The sequence below is a fragment of the Urocampus carinirostris genome, chromosome 7, assembly GCF_059441175.1.
Source record: "Urocampus carinirostris isolate Australia breed hairy pipefish chromosome 7, RoL_Ucar_1.0, whole genome shotgun sequence".
In the NCBI taxonomy this organism is placed as follows: Eukaryota; Metazoa; Chordata; class Actinopteri; order Syngnathiformes; family Syngnathidae; genus Urocampus; species Urocampus carinirostris.
In genome coordinates this window covers 28,323,855-28,342,394 of record NC_142355.1, presented here as the reverse complement: position 1 = coordinate 28,342,394, position 18,540 = coordinate 28,323,855, and the positions used below count along the sequence as shown (strand labels likewise).

The 18,540-nt window shown below is 37.6% G+C and overlaps 1 protein-coding gene across 1 annotated transcript in view; it reads right to left on the bottom strand.

The window, feature by feature from the left end:
* mgat4c (mgat4 family member C) overlaps window positions 1–17,329 on the bottom strand; it is a 200,878-nt gene extending 183,549 nt beyond the window's left edge. The window contains exons 1-2 of the mRNA XM_088339338.1: window positions 17,074–17,329; window positions 15,353–15,469 (exon numbers count right to left, since the gene is read on the bottom strand). The gene's annotated coding sequence lies outside the window, so the exon portion shown is untranslated. The remainder of the gene's footprint in view (window positions 1–15,352; window positions 15,470–17,073) is intronic.
* Window positions 17,330–18,540: the final 1,211 nt, after the last annotated feature.

The window sequence follows — 18,540 nt, the reverse complement described above, 5'->3', positions numbered from 1 at the left end:
GCCGGTTTAGCAATTTAGTAAATTTGTCTCATAATATAGGGTGTGGCTCTTTCCCCAAATAAAATTAATATTTTTTGCTTTTTTGGCTCTTTGAGTCAAAAAGGTTCCCGACCCCTGCTCTAAGGTAAGCATGTAATAAAGACTTTAAAGAGAAAAAAAGAGAAAAGACTATCAGGATAAAAGACACCAAAAATATTTACAACGCAGTACTTAGACTTGGCACATTCTGCTCATGACTTAATGGTCTTCTTTACTAAGAAGATTCAATGCATACAGGAAGAATTTGCTAAAGAAATTATTAATACCACACATACTAAAGGGCTGAAATCTACAGATGCACGACAGGGTGGCTGTCCTGGGAAATTGTCCGGTTTTAGTGAACTGTCACTTGATGATCTCAAACAGGTGGTGAATTGTCTGATCTCGTCTCGTTGTAAACAATGCTGTTGAATTGAATTGTCTTTATTGTCAGATTGATCTATGTTGTAAAACATTGTTGGCTCATAGCATACTAGAAGAGGACGACGAGGTGAGCGGAGAAGATGAGGTAAAATTTTGGACTATTTGATAAAGTTTCAGGAGCGAGCAGACAGAGTGGGAAAGGTGAGATGGCACAACATTCATTTGGACAGGTAACTTAAAATTAGTTTTACCTGGTTATATCAGTATCAGAAATTATTTTCCCCCCATTTTATTAACACTCCACTTATTGAAACATAAATATTTTGTTTGTTTGTTGTACATGATTCAATTGTTTGTTTGTTTGTACATGATTCAGATTGAATCGTTTCTTGTACATGATTCAATTGTTTGTTTGTTTGTACATGATTCAAATTGAATCGTTTCTCCGGCGCCGTCACGAATGGCAGCCACTCCAGCAGCTCCCGTGTTATTTTCGATTGTTCTCAGTTATTTTCGATTGTTCTCAGCTTAGGGATGCTGCTGGAAAAGTGAATTTCCCTTCGGGGATGAATAAAGTATCTATCTATCTATCTATCTATCTAATGCGGCCAAACCGACAACTTGCCAGTTCGACCCGCTCCCAGGTTCACTTATTAAAAGTCTTTTTGGCGTCCTTGGACCTTCAGTTCTAAATATTATAAACATATCACTGATCTCCAGACAGAAAATAATTCTTCACTGTATATCTTATATTTGATTTTATAAAATATATGAAAAAATAATGTCAGAGCCTGTGTTTCATATCAACAAATAGCCCACTTAAATTGTGTCTGCCTCTGCAGTTACTTTTGATTATTGTTCATTTTGTCAGTCATTTTTGTCATTATTAATAGTTTAAAAATATGGTGCAAGCAGAGTACACTTGTAAAAATGTTAGATAAAACTGCAAACGACAATAATACGGATGTACTTACTTTCAGCTATGTCACATGGTCACATTTCTAAATTTGGGAATAGAGTAGTCTTTGTTCATTCTTCATGCAAATATTACACATCTTTGAAATCTACAAACTTTGATCTAAAAAGTCCACAAGTGCGTCATTTTTTTATAAGTTGCGCAAAAAAAAACCTTCAGAAATATGCAGGAAATTGTAAAAGGGGCCTGTCACACAGGAACATGGTTTTCGCACTCCCATCTCAAGGTATTAAAATAGTGGTTTTTAGCTCTTAACCAGATGCACTCAAAAAAGGGCCAAACCTGGCTCTTAAACCGCAAGTTCCCGACCCCTGTTATAGAGGATTAACCTGACAGCCCTTAAAATCATCTACTGCCCTATTCATTTGGAGGACATTACCAGCTTGCAATCACAGTAAAGACGAATCTTATTCTAATTGTTCTAAAAGGTGCTTTTAACTTTTGTCCAGACTGGAAAGGTAATATTAAGGGGTTCAATAATCGATCAAATCAACAACAAAGCCGTTATCAATTCCATCATTTATTTTTTAAAAATATTATTTAAATACTTCCTGAAATAGAAAGTCTCCAAGTGCTCAGAATTGAAGCTTCCTAACAACAAATATTTGTCAATTATTCATCCTTCTCCCTTTGCGCATCATGCTGCTGTTTTTTTGTGCTGTGCCTGAAAAAAGGAACATACAAACAAAAACAAAATATATGTCTAATTATCTTTGTGTTAATGAGATTCAAACTGAAAACCAATACCAATCAGAAATTCTAAATATAACTTTGCACAAATCTAGTGGAAGCTTGAGCTCTTGTTGGTGATAGGAATAAGTGTAGAGGTGTTGTAAAAAGATAGTAGGATGTTTGGACGCGTTCTAAGGGATGGGCAGGGCACCTGTATGATGCCACAGGGGTAAACCAGTGAAAGCTGTCGGGCCCTGCTGTTGAACAGAAGAGTGTGTTGTGTCACCCAGACCCGAGTGACATGGCCGATTTTTTTGTGTCCCGTTTCATCTGGAGGGACGAAAGCATTACCAACTTAGCTGCCGAGGTGCCTAACTTGTTTGGGCATTTGGGTTGGCCATGGTCCAAAATGTTTGTGTGTGTTTTTTTTTGCTATTTTTTCCCCTTTTTATTTTCATTGTTATTGTATGTGTTTGTCTTGCTGTAGGCCACCCCTCTTGAGAGATATGACCAAGGTCGGCAGGCAGGCAGGCAGGCGGGCGGGCACAGACAGACAGACAGACTTTGCACAAACCAATGCTGGAGTGACAAATTGGGAAGAACGGGAGATTTCCAGAAGGGCCAGCTCATGTCAAGGTGGGGTTTGGCCTGGCTGGATGAGAAAAATCATTTGAACATGTATCTGTCACTCGCACAATCTAACCTTACTCGAGCATTTATTCTCTAGTCGAGTCAGCTATATGGACACATTCAGCGCAAGCCCAACATCGTAGCAATTGGAATGACTTTTACCATCTGGGGGAATTCTCCCTTCCCAAATTTTAATTTGGTTTGGCCTACCACCCTTCCTTTTTTCTGTAGCAGTAAAATTAACACAGAACAGCTCAGATGATAGGAGTTAGGTACGATGGAGGGCAGAAAGGTGCAAGTTAGAGCCAAAAAAGCAAGGAAAGGAAAAAAAGGACCGGTATCATTCATTTTACTAATACTGCACTTATTGCCTGTGATCTGTGTCCCGCCAGTTGTGAGTTGTGGTACGTGTTTAGCAGAATTTAGCAATTAACTGCCTTTACCAGGTAGCTCCTCTCACTCACATAAGCTTATAGTCATGGGAATTCCGTCTCAAAAAGCCCCTTTGGATTGTTTTTGTAGCTTTTATCCATTCATTAAAAAATATGATTCAACATTAAGCACAAAATTACTTTTTGGGGACGAACAAAAATGAAAAGAAAAAGAAAAGAAACAATGGGAGAAAAAAAATGCAAAAAAAAAAAAGAAAAAAATTAATATACAATACAGACACTCCCCAACTTAACCATTCCACTTACAAAAACGGGACATACGAACTTTTTTTTCGGGATGTCGAATAATATCCGGACATTGCTGTTAGTTAGATTTTGCATTGAGTACAGCTTTTTCTCAGTACAGGACATCATTGTAGTGCTTCTTTCTGCTGCTACTGGCATGTGGTGGCGCCGTGAGAGGTCACCCAGCTATCATGCTATACTGTATCTCCAGCGTGCTAAAAACTTTGACATTTTCATTGTTTAATACCTTGTGCATTCATTCAATATGGTTGGTGTAAAGTGTAAAGAAGATGCAAGCTGTTTCTATTGAAATTAAAGTGGAATAAGAAAGATTGATGCGGTTGAGAAAATGGTTGGATCGCTTTTTTCGGCCACTTTCTACTACGGAAGAGGAAGTCGCCTAACTCTTGAAGCTCATCTTCCAAAAGTAAGTTAAACTCAACTTTATAGAGCATATTACTTTATAAAATGTTTATTTTTTAGTATAAAACAACACAGGTTACTTATACAAGCCCTAACCATATTTATATAAGCCTTAATCATACAAAATAAAGCACTGAAGCAACTTACGAACAAATTCAACTTGTGAACGATCGCTTGGATCTCGTTTGTAAGTAGGGCGGTGTAAGTGTAAAGCCTAACAATCTGTTGGGAAGGTAAATGCAGTTTTGATTTATTTTCGATACAGTACATAAGTAAATATGTTTTTATCTATATGAGATTCTTAATATACTTTTCTTTTGAATTAAAATTGTTAAATGTTTTCTGTTAACTTGTCAACATATACCTGAATTTCTTCCCAATAAAAATGCATCATAAGAGGTCACTGCTGTTCCATTCATTCAATTTTTCCTCCGCTATAGTTAAGTGGGCCGGCTTTGGGTTGAAAACCCCCGGGCTGAAAAAGGGGCCCACTCTGGCCCTGGTATAAACTACTGTGGTAGTGTGAGTCGGCACGGTAATATGGACTGGGCTGAACAGCTGATGACTTTCTGGGCTGTGTTGTTGACTCTCTAAGATTCTCCTGTCTGCTACTCTGTAGTAATTATAGAAGGTTTTAGGAGTCTCCTTTAAAGAGATTCTACCAGCCTGTCTCCAATCATTTGATTTTACTTAGGTAAGTAACATTTCTTTATATTTTCTGACACCGTTTGGACAAAACAGCTACTGGATTATGAATAATTTCGCTACAATGCCAATTGTAAACAATGCCATACAAAAATAAGGAATTCAAGGATTTGAAATAAAAACATTTTTAGTTTATCTGATTAAAATAACAGTTTTGTTGCAGCTCTAGTCTTATAATCATCTTATATACCATATTTGCTTTCTAGGGCGGCATTCGGTTCGATTCCAGGTTCCTCCATGTCATATGTCGAATCGTCCTTGGGCAAGACACTGAATCCCTTATGCCCCCGATAGCAGGTAGTTTCCTTGCATGGCTGAGGCTGCTATCGGTTAGTTGGTGTGTAAAAGGGAAAAGTGTGAAGCACATTGTAAAGCGCTTTGGGAGGTCTTCATTGACTTGAAAAGCGTTATATAAATGCAGACCATTTACAATTCGAAAGGAGGTAATCGTAAGCCATTTAAACCTATGAATATTTAGTTGGTATACACAATAAATTAAGTTCATAATAGGCGCTATGACTTCTAAAGTGAAGTCAACTAACAATAGCTAATTAAATATTAAATTGACTAAACAAATTGTTTTGGTTCATTTTAAATTGATAAATAAAATTCTGCCGTAAATAAATGACATTTTGTGTAAAATAAAACAAAACCAATTGCTAATTTAAAGACACTGATAATGAATGATAAAATGTGTCACGTACCCAATTTGTAATTACAGTGCACCTTGAATGTGTGATTGGCAATATTAGTATTTTTAAGGTATCGGTACTCACAATGTTCGCCAATCCCAGACTGGGCTGCCTTATAATAGCTGTTGAACTATCAGGGACCTAAAATTAAAGGAATAGATGCCATCAAATAAACAAAATAATAAGAATTGGGCGGGAGGTGTTAAAAGTTTCTCTTTAAAAATATCTGTTTTTTTTTTTTTAAATGGAATTTTAATGTGCTGATGGTATAGGTATGTTGTTTAGGTATGAATGACTCGCCAATAGTTTAGTATTTGTATTAGTCAGGAAATATGTGGTATTAAACATCCCCTACATATACAGTGGCTTGCGAAATTATTTGGCCCCCTTGAACTTTGTGACCTTTTGCCGCATTTCAGACTTCAAACATCAAGATACAAAACTGTAATTTATTGTGAAGCAGTAACAATAAGTGGGAGACAATCATGAAGTGGAACACACTTTATTGGATATTTTAAGCGTTTTTAACAAATAAGAAACGAAAAGTAGGTGTGCAAAATTATTCGGCCCCTTTACTTTCAGTGCAGAAAACTCTGACCAGAAGTTCAGTAAGGATTTTGAATGATTCAACGTTGATGTAAATGACTAACGATGATAAATGGAATCCACCTGTGTGTAATGAAGTCTCTGTATAAATGCACCTGCACTGTGATAGTCTCAGAGGTCTGTTAAAAGCGCAGAGAGCGTCATGAAGAACGAGGAACACGCCAGGCAGGTCCGAGATACTGTTGTGGAGAAGGTTAAAGCTTGATTTGGATACAAAAATATTTCCCAAGCTTTAAAACTCCCAAGAAGCACTGTGCAAGCAATAATATTGAAATGGAAGGAGTATCAGACCGCTGCAAATCTACCAAGATCAGGCAGTTCCCATAAACTCGCAGCTCATACAAGGAGAAGGTGCTCTGGTCAGATGAGACCACAATCGAACTTTTGGCAACAATGCTAGACGTTATGTTTGGCGCAAAAGCAGCACAGCTCATCACCCTCAACACACCATCCCCACAGTCAAACATGTTTGTGGCAGCATCATGGTTTGGGCCTGCTTTTCTTCAGCAGGGACAGGGAAGATGCTTGATATTGATGGGAAGATGGATGGAGCCAAATACAGGACCATTCTGAAAGAAAACCTGATGGAGTTCACAAAAGACCTGAGACTGGGACGGAGATTTGTCTTCAAACAAGACAATGATCCAAAACATAAAGCAAAAGCTACAATAGAACGGTTCACCAAAAAAACATATCAAGGTGTTAGAATGGCCAAATCAAAGTCCAGACCTCAATCCAATTGAGAATCTGTGGAAAGAACTGAAAACTGCTGTTCACAAATGCTTTCCATCCAACCTCACTGAGCTCAAGCTGTTTTGCAAGGAGGAATGGGCAAAAATATCAGTTTCTCGATGTGCAAAACTGATAGACATACCCCAAGCGACTTGCAGCAGTAATCGCAGCAAAAGATGGAAAAGTATGAACTCAATGGGGCTGAATAATTTTGGACCCCCTCTTTTTCGTTTATTTGTTAAAAAAGTTGAAAATTTCCAATAAAGTGTGTTCCACTTCATGATCGTGTCCCACTTATTCTAGATTCTTCAGAAGAAATTACAGTTTTATATCTTGATGTTTGAAGTCTGAAATATGGCAAAAGGTCACAGAGTTCAAGGGAGCGAAATAGTTTCGCAAGCCACTGTATATGAGCAGATATAACGAGTTGCAAACCACAGTAAAAATAATTATATGTTCAAAGTTCTAACAGCAGTGACAGCAAATTCCATCTAATAAAATTAAAGGAATTCAATTAATTCCTCATCACCCAGCAAAGCCCGACAAAATGTGAGAAACTGCAAGTGGCTCCTTTTATTTCCTTTTATTTGTCTGCTCACGGCCACAACACATGATAGCCCTCATCTACATAACAATTAGCGAGCGGCTATTAATGCGGCGCACCTTCTTTTCTTTTTTAAACCCGCATTATTCTCCATAACATTTGCATAGAGAAATACTGATTAACAGCGGCACGATGCGTTTCGGCGGCAGCGTGCGGAAATTATCTCGCCTGTCTTGCGCATTAAAATGCTGATTGCATTTTTTAAAAAGCCACACGGTAATTATTCCCATTCTGTGTTTTACTTCCGAATAATTTCACGCGGACTTGACAAGCGGTGACGGACGCTAATGGAAAGTTGTTCTGTTTATGCGTGTAGGACAACTGCTTATTTTAATAATTCGCTTTTTTTTTAAGTTAGATGATAAAAAGAAATGTTTGTTCGGTCATGAGGAACCAAATCCAGGGTTTCTATGTCATGAACCAGAACAGGATCAGGGCCCAAACGCGTGACATTACTCACACAAGCCTTTTATTTTACGGGAAATGGGGAGTCATGCACGTTAGGCAGCAGTCTGGCGTGAAATGATAGGAAGCCAGAGGACGACGAGATCGATACCAATTGCCCGAGTTGGTATCGGACGGATGGGGTCGATACCGGACAGGACAGACAGGATAGATAATGAAACAGGATATCGAAAATAAACAGGACTAACTAGACGGGAACGAAAATTGGGGAAAATAATGAACAGGACAAAAATAGACGGAAACAAAACTGGACACCGAAATTAAACAGGAAAAAATAAACGGGAACAATACTGGACAGGAAATACCAACAGGAACAGGACCGAGTCGAAACCTACGTTTTATGGGGCAGAAGTTTGTTGAGCCGCAGCTGGTGCCGCACAGGCGGGCCAATCGGGCGCCATGGCAATCGTGAAATTCTACAGCTGAAAGCAAGTTAAATTCAGGGCTTTTTAAGACTTCTTTAATGCCATTTGAAATCATATTTAAGGCTAAGTCGACAAATAAACACACCATTAAACCAAAATTACTGCATGACTTAGAGGCAATTTTAAACAAATGTTTATTTTAATTAGTTTGTGAAATCACATTATGGTTCAGTTAAAATCTTTCCCTCTAAAAACATAGCGCCCTCCAAAGTTTTAGACATTTGAGACAATAAATATAAAAAGCTTCAAGAATATCCAGGAAATTGTAAATGGCGCTCTGATGCATCTCATTAGATAAAAAACAAGAAAAAAAAATCCCATTTTTACTTACGAGCCTTAAAAGGTAAAAAATTAAGCACTACAGTGCTCTCGCCCCTAGTGGTAGAAACTTGGTTTTGCATTCCCATCTCAAGGTATTAAGATGGTGAATTTTATCTCTTAGCCGGATGCACTCATAAAAAAAGCCACACTTGGCTCTCAAGCTGCAAGTTCCCGACCCCTGGAATACAGGGTCACCACGACAGCCCTGAAATTCATCTACTGCTCTCTTCCCAATCTGGTGGACATTACCAGCTTGCAATGACAATAAAGACAAATCTAATTCTAATTGTTCTCACAGATGGTTTTAACTTTTGTCCAGACCGGAAAAATAATATCAAGGGGTTCGATAATCGATTAAATTAACAACAAATCCATTATCAAATCCATCGTTTATGTTTATGAAGGATTATTTAAATACATCCAGAAATAGAAATTCTCCAAATTGAAGCTTCTTTACAATAAATAGTCATCATGCTGGTTGTTTTTTTGTGCTGTGCCTAAAAAAATGCACATACAAAAACAAAAACAAAAGATATGTCCAATTTCCTTAGTGTTAAATGGGAATCAAACGGAGACCGGTCCCAATCAGAAAATCTAAAAATTAAATCAAGTCAAGTCATGTTTATTTGTGACACCCTTAATCACAAAGAGTCTCAAAGGGCTGTGTTTTAAGCCTAGATTCAAACAGTTCCACTGAAGTTGCAGATCGAATCTCAGGGGGAAGAGCATTCCACAGCACCGGGACCCGAATGGAGAACGCTCTCGAACCTGCGGATGTCTTTTTGGCTCTTGGGATCACTAGTAGACCAGCATTTTCAGAGCGAAGGCTCCAAACTGGAACATAGGGGGAAATTACATCTGAAAGGAAGCAAGTCCATGCATGATTTTGTATAATACCAACAGAACCTTAAAATCACATCTTTAGCTAACAGGGAGCTAATGCAGGTTAGCTAAAATCAGGGTCATGTGATCAAACTTTTTGGTCTGAGTTAAAAGCCTCACTGCAGCATAGTATCAGCTGTCTTGATTTTAGACTTCGGGAGGCTGGAGAGTAGTGCATTACAGTAATCGAGACGGGAGGTAACAAACGCATGAATTATAATCTCCGCATCCGACTGAGACAGCATAGGGCAAATTCTAGCAATGTTACAGAGATGGAAAAAAGCTGTTCTCGTAATATTCTTAATGTGACACCTACATTTTTGGACGAGTCACTCCGGGTGATATTCCATTCGCAAGAAGTTTTTATCTCAGTGAGGCAGGACTCCAAATTTCCAGTTTATCGAAAGACGAATGGTCGTAAGTAGGGGAGCGTCGGAACTAACATAATCCTAAATGTATTCCAAAAATTTGCCTGAAACCCTGACCCCACATCAGAATCCTAACCTAATTTCAAATGTACATTTATTTCAAAGCATTTGCACTACTATTTGTACCAGCCATTTAGCTAGCTTAGCGCAATTTATGTCATTTGCTTGCGATTTTGTTTTTCTACTCCCTTAGCTGATTTTTTTAATAAAAAGGGTTAACTAGATTATTTTTAAGGTTGCAAACTTAAAGGAAGACTTCATAAGTTTGAAAAGATATATTTCCCCAAGGGCAACAGACGGCGATGCAGACTGCTCTTAACTTTCCAGCCTTGTTGCTTTTTTTTATATTTGAAGATTTCTACACCATTTTTATGACTTTAATAAGGCTTCTCTTTTGCTTTCAATTTTTTTTGTTTCCTTCTCACGTTCCACACAGGCCATAACATTTTACTGCTTTCTTCTTTTTTTAGTGCTACTGGGACGGAGTCAACACGTAGCATCTTGAAATATTTCACTGTGTGTACGTACGAGCTTTTCATTGTCACTGGCAGCGTTTGCCATACCAGATGTTGCCAGGCCATGTTGACAAGCACAAGAGAAGCCATCGGTATAATAAAAAAGGGATTTTGTCATAGTTGTCATAGTCTTTCTGCATACTTCTGAAAACATTTTCTTTTCAATTGCGCTCATCAGACACAGTAACAAACTGTGAAATAAATTAGTTTCCTATTGAAATCCTTTATTCTGAAAGTATTTACAAATATTTTTTAGCATCTGCATTCATTTAGGAACACATGTTTGTGTTTTTTTCTCATAGATAAAATCTTTCTTGAAGAGACCAAGAACCGATTTGTTCTATATTATCTGCATGCTATATTTAGAGAAGTTAGACACAAAAACAATGCAATTATTTTAATGTGTGTCCATATTTTTGTTTTCAATCACAATGACATGATAAAATGACTCGAAAAAGCGGTATTGAGGAGACTAAAGCTTGACTTCATCAATCAATTGATCATTACTAACTTTGTAGTAACTACAATGACTACAAGCATCATAATACTAACCTAAGCTTTGCAGAAAGTGCATATAACTATGATAAGGGGGGTGTTCATCATGTGAAAATGCGTCACTCCTAAACATTATAAAAGTAAGAGACACTGCCCTACTTAGGAACGAGATCGGTTCCGGACGATCATTCCTAAGTTTAATTTGTTTCTAAGTTGATTCAGTGCTATATTTTGTTTAATAAATATTTGTATAAGTATGTTAAAGGCATGTATACGTAACCTGTATTGTTTTGTACTACAAAATAAACATTTCATCAAATAATATGCTCTATAAAGATAAATAAAGTTAAGTTTAACTTACTTTTAGAAAATGAGCTTCAAGACTCCCTCCCCTGTGGTAGAAAATGGCCGAAAAAAAGCGTTCCAGCTATTTTCTCAACCGCATCAAGCTTTGTTATTCCACTTTCATTTCAAAAGAAACGGCTTGCCTCGTCTTGACACTTTACACCTACCATATTGAATGGATGCGCGAGATGTCAAACAATCAAAATGTCAAAGTTCTGGAGATACAGTATAGAATGTTTACACACGAACTAGGAAGTAGAAGCCGGATTTCTTTTCCAAGGTGGATGCTGGGTGACCTCTCACAGCGCCACCACACGCCGGAAAGAGGCACTACACTTATTTCCTGTACTCGGAAAAAGGTGCACACAATACAAAATCTAACTTACAGCAAATTCCAGACTTTAGCATGCAGTGCAACACTTATATTAATGGAATAAATCTCTTCTAGTAGGCATTACAAGTCAAGTCAAATGCTTCACCTATGTGTTTTTGTCTTGTTCAGATTTGAGGGATTTGCGAGAAAATGACATTTAAAATGGTTATTTTCGGTGATAGTCATTTAAAAGTAATGTGCTTTGTATTTTGTTAAAATACACTTAACAAAATATGTTCACTACACTTTGTGGTTATCTAGTAGAGAAAGTAACACATTTTGTCGCAATTAAGACTCATTTGCGAGCCCCCAACTTAACCAATCGGATCAAATTCTTCTATCTGGCCATATTTGGCCGTTATCCCAAACATAATAACAAAAGGTTGTTTCAGTATTTCACTGTCACGACAGCCCGTAGAATGCTATGCATCCAAAATAAACTGGAATGGGTTTTTTTTCCATTTGGGTAGTTCAATTTCGGAAAAATGATAACCAAGAACAGCTATTACCACTGCTCATATTGCAATGGTCAGGAAATTGCATGGCATGCTGCTCTGCATCCCCAAAATCACATGGCATTTTTCTAATTTCTTTTCACTTGGAACACCATACTGTATATATATTCATATATATATCACAGAGAAGAAAATTACAACGGGTTGTGGCTATTATACCAGAGCAGTTCTCATCCCAATATGTATAAGCTGTGCTTCCGAAACAAAACAGTACATTAAGACCCACTTTTCTTTCTTGTGGCAAATCTATAAAATAAAAGATCCAGACATAGTCAGCATATCCATGCAGAAAGATTTGAACAGCAACGTTGACATTTTACTAATTGCAGCCTTCACCCGGTACTGGATGGATTACACTCATTCATTAGAAACAAATGTACACTGACGGACGAGCTAACAGCCATGCTTCTAATGGCGGAGGCTAATTAGCATAACAAGGGTTGTCCTAATGAAGCAAATAACGTTTATTGTCTGCTTCCAAACGCTCAACCGTCAATTATGTTGGGATTAGTTTTGCTGTTCTGGACAAAAAAAAAATGTGTAGTAGCACGTAGTGTTGAAGTTTATGCGAACTGAAAGAAAGTGGAATTCTTTGTTGGTTGTAACTTGGAGAAGACAAACACGTTATATTAGTTGCGTGACATCAATTTGGTTCAAGACCAAACTCCAGGAAGAATCTGTGTTTGTTTTGTGTTTAATTACAATGCAGATGACATAATGGTTGAAACCGTAGCTAACTTGGGAACTGGACCCTAGCTTGGTTGGCATAGCATTAGCATTTTTATATTAATGTCGGAACGTTGGGAAAAAAAGTTGTGTCTTCTCTGAAATTCCACATATTATTGGAAAGCTTAAACGATTGGGATTTTAATATATGATGACCATTTGAAGATATACTCGTCTCAAAAACATCCAAATCAGTCTGAAGCAAGATACCTAGAAACTACTAATCCGGCATAGTTCACCTATAATATCTCCTGGGAGTCAGCTCATGATACATTTACCCTTAAGTATGATGTGGTTCAATTTACGAAAGTCCAGTGAATCCAACAGTGTAATATATTTACTCCCAAACACACAAAAATGCCAACAGATGGAAAAAAAATCCGCCTAAAAACATTCCCGCATTGTTCAACGAGCTTTGTTGTATCCATCTGTTACTCCCCTTTAAAAATAAAAAGACTCGTCAGATTATTTTCAATACTTCTGTTAGCCACTGACCTTTAGATTGACACCACTCATGTCCGATTGTAAGATTTTTTTACCTATGAGGGCCTGTATTGATATACATGTCATGACCAATTCGGCTTTAAAAATCTTTGGCCAATAGTGACCAATTCAAATGAAGACTGACACATTTGTTAGCCAATGAATTGCCAATGTAAATAAATACACATTTACGGTGTGCATTCGGAACAGATAAGGTAAAGGTAAATGTGCGTAAAGCCAATCGTAATATATTTTGATGCACCATAATTAGGTGCACTATCCCGGATTAACTTCTAGAAAGATAAGTCAAACATTCACAACTACTCACAATGTCTAAAAATGGGCCAAAGAAAAATGCACGGAAATTTTAGAGGTGTGAACTGATCGTCTCGGAATGAGCACTTTTGAAAAAACGGAGACATATTATTGGAAAAATGTGTCAAATACAACGTTAAGGTTTTTAAATTGTGATCAAATTTGAAAAGAAACTACGTAAGGCCTATAGCTAATGTCTTACCTGTGCGCCAGCTAAGATGCCCATGCTATACTCTTTTGTAGGCATTTGACAGCAAAAATAATTCAGGTGAGATTAAAATCCTTCTATTTCAGTGTGTTCCAACTGAAATTACTCAATGTTGGTAGCACTTGCAGTAATTATTTCAGTTTGGGACAAAACTTCAGCCTTCTTTTCAAAAGAGGCCAAAACCGTATAGATTTTTGAACCGGTTCAAGGAACAGCATTCACTTGGGGTATGTCTTAAATTGGGATTTTAGGCGAATTTTACAGGAACGGTAAAGGGTTCAAATAACACAGCCTAAAATTTTGCTTTAAAATACCATGAACAGCTACTGAACTTAAATACAAATTAACTCTTCATGTGCCAACACTGTTAATAAGATTAGCATAGTTAGCTTCGCAGCAGTGACCATGCCTCAAATTTGTAGCATATTTTGCTTTTGTGGGGAAAAAAAACATCCCCAAAATTATTTTTTGTTCGTTAATGATCTAAATCGTCCCTCAAAGTTTTATTCAAGAGTTAAGTTGAGACTACTTCTTTTGTAAAACTGTCCAAATCAAATGTACTTTCATGAAAAAAATAACCTCCCCTTAGTACGCATGACATATTTTTATATCGAAAGTAAATCAGCCTAATATTTTTCTGTAAATACAGTGTGTGGTTTGAAAATTCTTAAAAAGGACAAGGAAGAATACAAACCACGAAGACTCAAAAGTGACCAAACCACACAATTTTTCTTCTCAATTTTTTGCCAAGTCTTTCACATTTTTGTTATTAAAGTGAGGCTCATTTTTTGTTTCTCGACTATTTAAAAAAAAAATGCATGTTCATCCCTTGGCACCACTAATTGTTTTTAGCGGGTCAATTTTGAGAGTGGCTGAATACAATATCACATGCTCACATTATATGCATACATTCCGATTGTAACTTCCTTTTATGGCACCTGAGACAAATCAGACATTAAATTTTATAACCTTGAAACACGTCACTGATAAGCATGTAGTTTTGCGTATTATCCTAAAATCAACATATATTTTTATTTATTTCATGATTTATGTACCACTACGATATGCTAAATAATACACACTGTGCATCTAAAAGACAGCTAACAATGTTGAAACGCAGCTAACGATGCTTATGCTAACATTTTGAGATTAGCAAACCGTATTTTCGGGCAGCACGGCGGCGCAGTGGTTAGCACGTGTGCGGCACAGTTCTGAGGTCATGAGAACGAACCTCCTGTGAGGAGTTTGCATTTTCTCCCCGTGCTTGCGTGGGTTTCCTCCGGGCACTCGGGTTTCCTCCCACATTCCAACATTCCAATAACATGCATGTTGGGTTAGCTGGCCGGTCCAATTGTCCCTAGGTGTGAATGAATTTTCTGTCCCTGTGTGCCCTACGATTGGCTGGCAACCAGTTCAGGTTGTCCCTACCCACTGCCCGAAGATAGCTGGGATGGGCTCCTGCACCCCCGCGACCCTACTGAGGATAAGCCGTGCAGATGATGGATGGATACCGTATTTTCACACCCATTAGGCGCATTGTTTTAAAGGGTGTACTGGCCTATTAGACGGGAGTATCACGTGACCGCTTTTAAAACCACAGGTGAGAAAAAAAAAGCAACAGGAACAAAACTGAGTTTGATTGCGGTTTTTAAGTATTTATCACAGAGAAAAACACCAGAATACAAAAAAATTGTAAAAAAAAAAAAAAAAAAACAGACCAAACATTTTGGTACTCACATTTTTACACAAAGCCCTTGAACTCTTCATCCTCCGTCTCGGACATGAAAAGCTGCGCCAAAGTTTTATTTCCCGACTCAGTTTCCGTGCCGTGTAGCCCTTCGGGAATTGTGGCAGCTTTGGAAAACGATGGAACGACAGTCCAAATGGAAAAGCGGAAACGTTTCATAAAGCGAAAACACCAGCTTTTGTAACTTAACGTTTGGTGGACAGTGATAGATTCATTGGAATTATTTTTTAATTTTGTTAGTTTGTTTGCTTAGGATACATAGCAATTACTTTTTCCTACAAAGGTAACACAGACTAACGCTTTGCTTTAAAAGACTATGAACAGCTCCCAAGCTATGCTTATGCTAACATTGTCCACATGAGTAGCACAATTAGCATGTCAGCTTCTGGAAGTAACTTATAGCTAGCCTCATTAGCTGATAGTTAGCGGTAACCATGCCTCAAATTTGTAGCATATCGTGTTTTAGTGGTAAATTAGTTTTTGTCTTAATAATTGAAGGAGCTTTACGGAACTCTGAACTTTTCTAATTGCTGCCGCCATCTGACAGTATTTTTGTATTTATTTTTTGCCTAAGATACAGTGAATTGGCATTCTTATAAAAAATGTAAAACAGCCAAACATTTTGCTTTGAAATACTATGAACAGCTAACAAACTGTATTCATGCCAAAACAGTGGTACCTCTACTTATGAATTTAATTAGTTCTGGGAATAGCTTTGTAACCTGAAAACATTTGTAAGTAGAGACGCCTTTTAAAAGTAAACGTGCTAATCTGTTCCAAGCCATGCAAAAGTATGATATATTATTTTAGTAAATCATGAAAGATATGAGAACATGAAACAAATACATGTTAAAATTTGATTTCCGTACAAAAAAAGGGAATTATAAAATTACCTTTTAACTTTAACTGGGGACAAGAAGAGCATGCCAGAATACAAGCATACGCACCGCTGTACCAGGTAGAACTCAGAGAGCAGCGAATGGCAGCACATACCGAACTGTATTTTTGACTTTGTATCCTGAAACGCCTTTGTGACAAGAGGTAATATTTATTTTCCCTTTCAGAGACTATCTAACCTAAAATTTTTGTATGTAGAGACATTTGTGAGTCGATGTATCACTGTATTGGCGGCATTAGCTCAGGAGGTGGAACGCTTGTCTTGGGATCAAGAGATCGCAGGTTTGAATCCCGGCTCCTCCGTGTTACATGTCGAAGTGTCCTTGGGTAAGACACTGAACCCCTAATGCCCCCAATAAGCAGGTTGGCGCCTTGCATGGCTGCACGGCCGCTATTGCTGTGTGAGTGTGTGTGAATGGGTAAATGTGAAGCACATTGTAAAGCGCTTTGGGAAGTCTTCATTGACTTGAAAAGCGCTTTATAAATGCAGATAATTTCATTTCATTTATTCCTTACATGACTAGCATAATTAGCATAGTGGGGAAAAGGTAGTAACTTACTTGAGCTGCTTTGCTGTAACCAGGCCACAAACTTGTGCCATCTTTTTAAAAACTGTAAGTGTTGTGGTCTGTTTGGTTCATATTGATAGATTTATCAAATGTATTTTTGTTTGTTTATTTGTTGGCTTAGATAAATGTTATTGTTACTTTAGCGAATTGAGGTAAAGCAACAGCAAAACGACACTCATCAAAATGGCTTCCACCCTCTCCAAGCAATGATAAATGTTTATGGCACTACATTAAGAGCAAATTACCTCTCCTGCTCGAGGCCGTGTCATTGTTCATCCGTGGGGGACGCTGTCGTAAATTTGTTTTGCGGGGCTCGGGCGGGAGGAATTAGGGGACATCTATCTCGTGGACAGCCGCTTGCGATGACGATTCGGCCTCCCGCAGGACGCCGCTCGCTCTTGTGGAGTGACGGATTGCTGCGTCTTGTTGTTGTGATTTTTGTTGTCTTGGTGACGAAGGCAAGTGGGCCACCCTTAAAGTCCGATCGAGTCGTTTCTTCCCCGCGTGTAGAAGCACACATGACGGGATCGTGAAGGGAGGATTCCTCGGTGCGTTCTCAAAGTAAAGATTTACGGTGGACTTCTGTCAAAATGCACAACAGTCCCCGCTTAGTGTAATAATAGGGTTCGTTTTGTTTTGTTTTAGTTTCTGACGTTTGCAGATGGCTTGATTTCTCACACAAGCTCTAAAAAAGAAAATGAAAACAACTTAAATTTCCCAACTGACTTTGTTAAAGGGACAGTGTTTTATCATGCGCCTTGTAGTGGTGGGAAAAGAAAAACCTATGTTAGAAAAACAATATTTAACTAATGAGAAAAAATAAATGACCAAAAACAACAACGACAAAAATCGACACAATACGACAATAAAGCAACAACAAAATAAACACAAAACAACATAAAGGCAAAAAAAAAAAAACATAAAATGTCAGGAAACACAACAACAAAAATGACCAAAACAACAACAAAAACTAGTCTAGTCAAGTATTGTTTATTTGTACAGCCCATAATCACAGAGAGTCTTAAAGGGCTGCACAGACACCACAGATTATTGCAAACCACAGACTATTATGACACCATCCCCTGATCTGAAACCTTCATCCACCTGCTACTCTAATTGACCAGTTAAAGTCATGTCACAAAAAAGGTAAATACAATGTACTTTTTCCCTTCACATGTGTATTTAATTATAATGTTATTTCATCATATTACATATAAGTTGTACTTCAGAACATCTACCCGTGACAACAAAGTTTATATTTATTTCTCATTTAGTAGTACAAACTATTTTTCAATTTTTTAATAAGAACCTAGAGATCATGCTCAGTGAGCTCTCTAGCCCGATTGGCTGGATTAAAAACAGGGATTTCGGTCATTCCAAGGGCAGTTCGGTTAAAAAAGCTATTTCTTTGTATAAAAATAAGTTATTGTTCCTCGCAAAATATTTTTCTCATTTTCACCATTACTTTACGACTACCAAAAACTACAGAAAATAAACAAAGACCACCATAAAAAGCAAAACAACGCAAAACCACTCAAAAACAATCACAAAACAACCGCATACGCCCAAAAAAATGCTCTAAAACAACAAAAGTGCAACCGCAAGTTGACACAAAAATTAACCCACAAGAAAAAATGACCTAAAAAAGACGAAAAATAAACAACAAAAAAATAAAAAAAACACCAAAAATGATCAATAACGACATCTGAAAA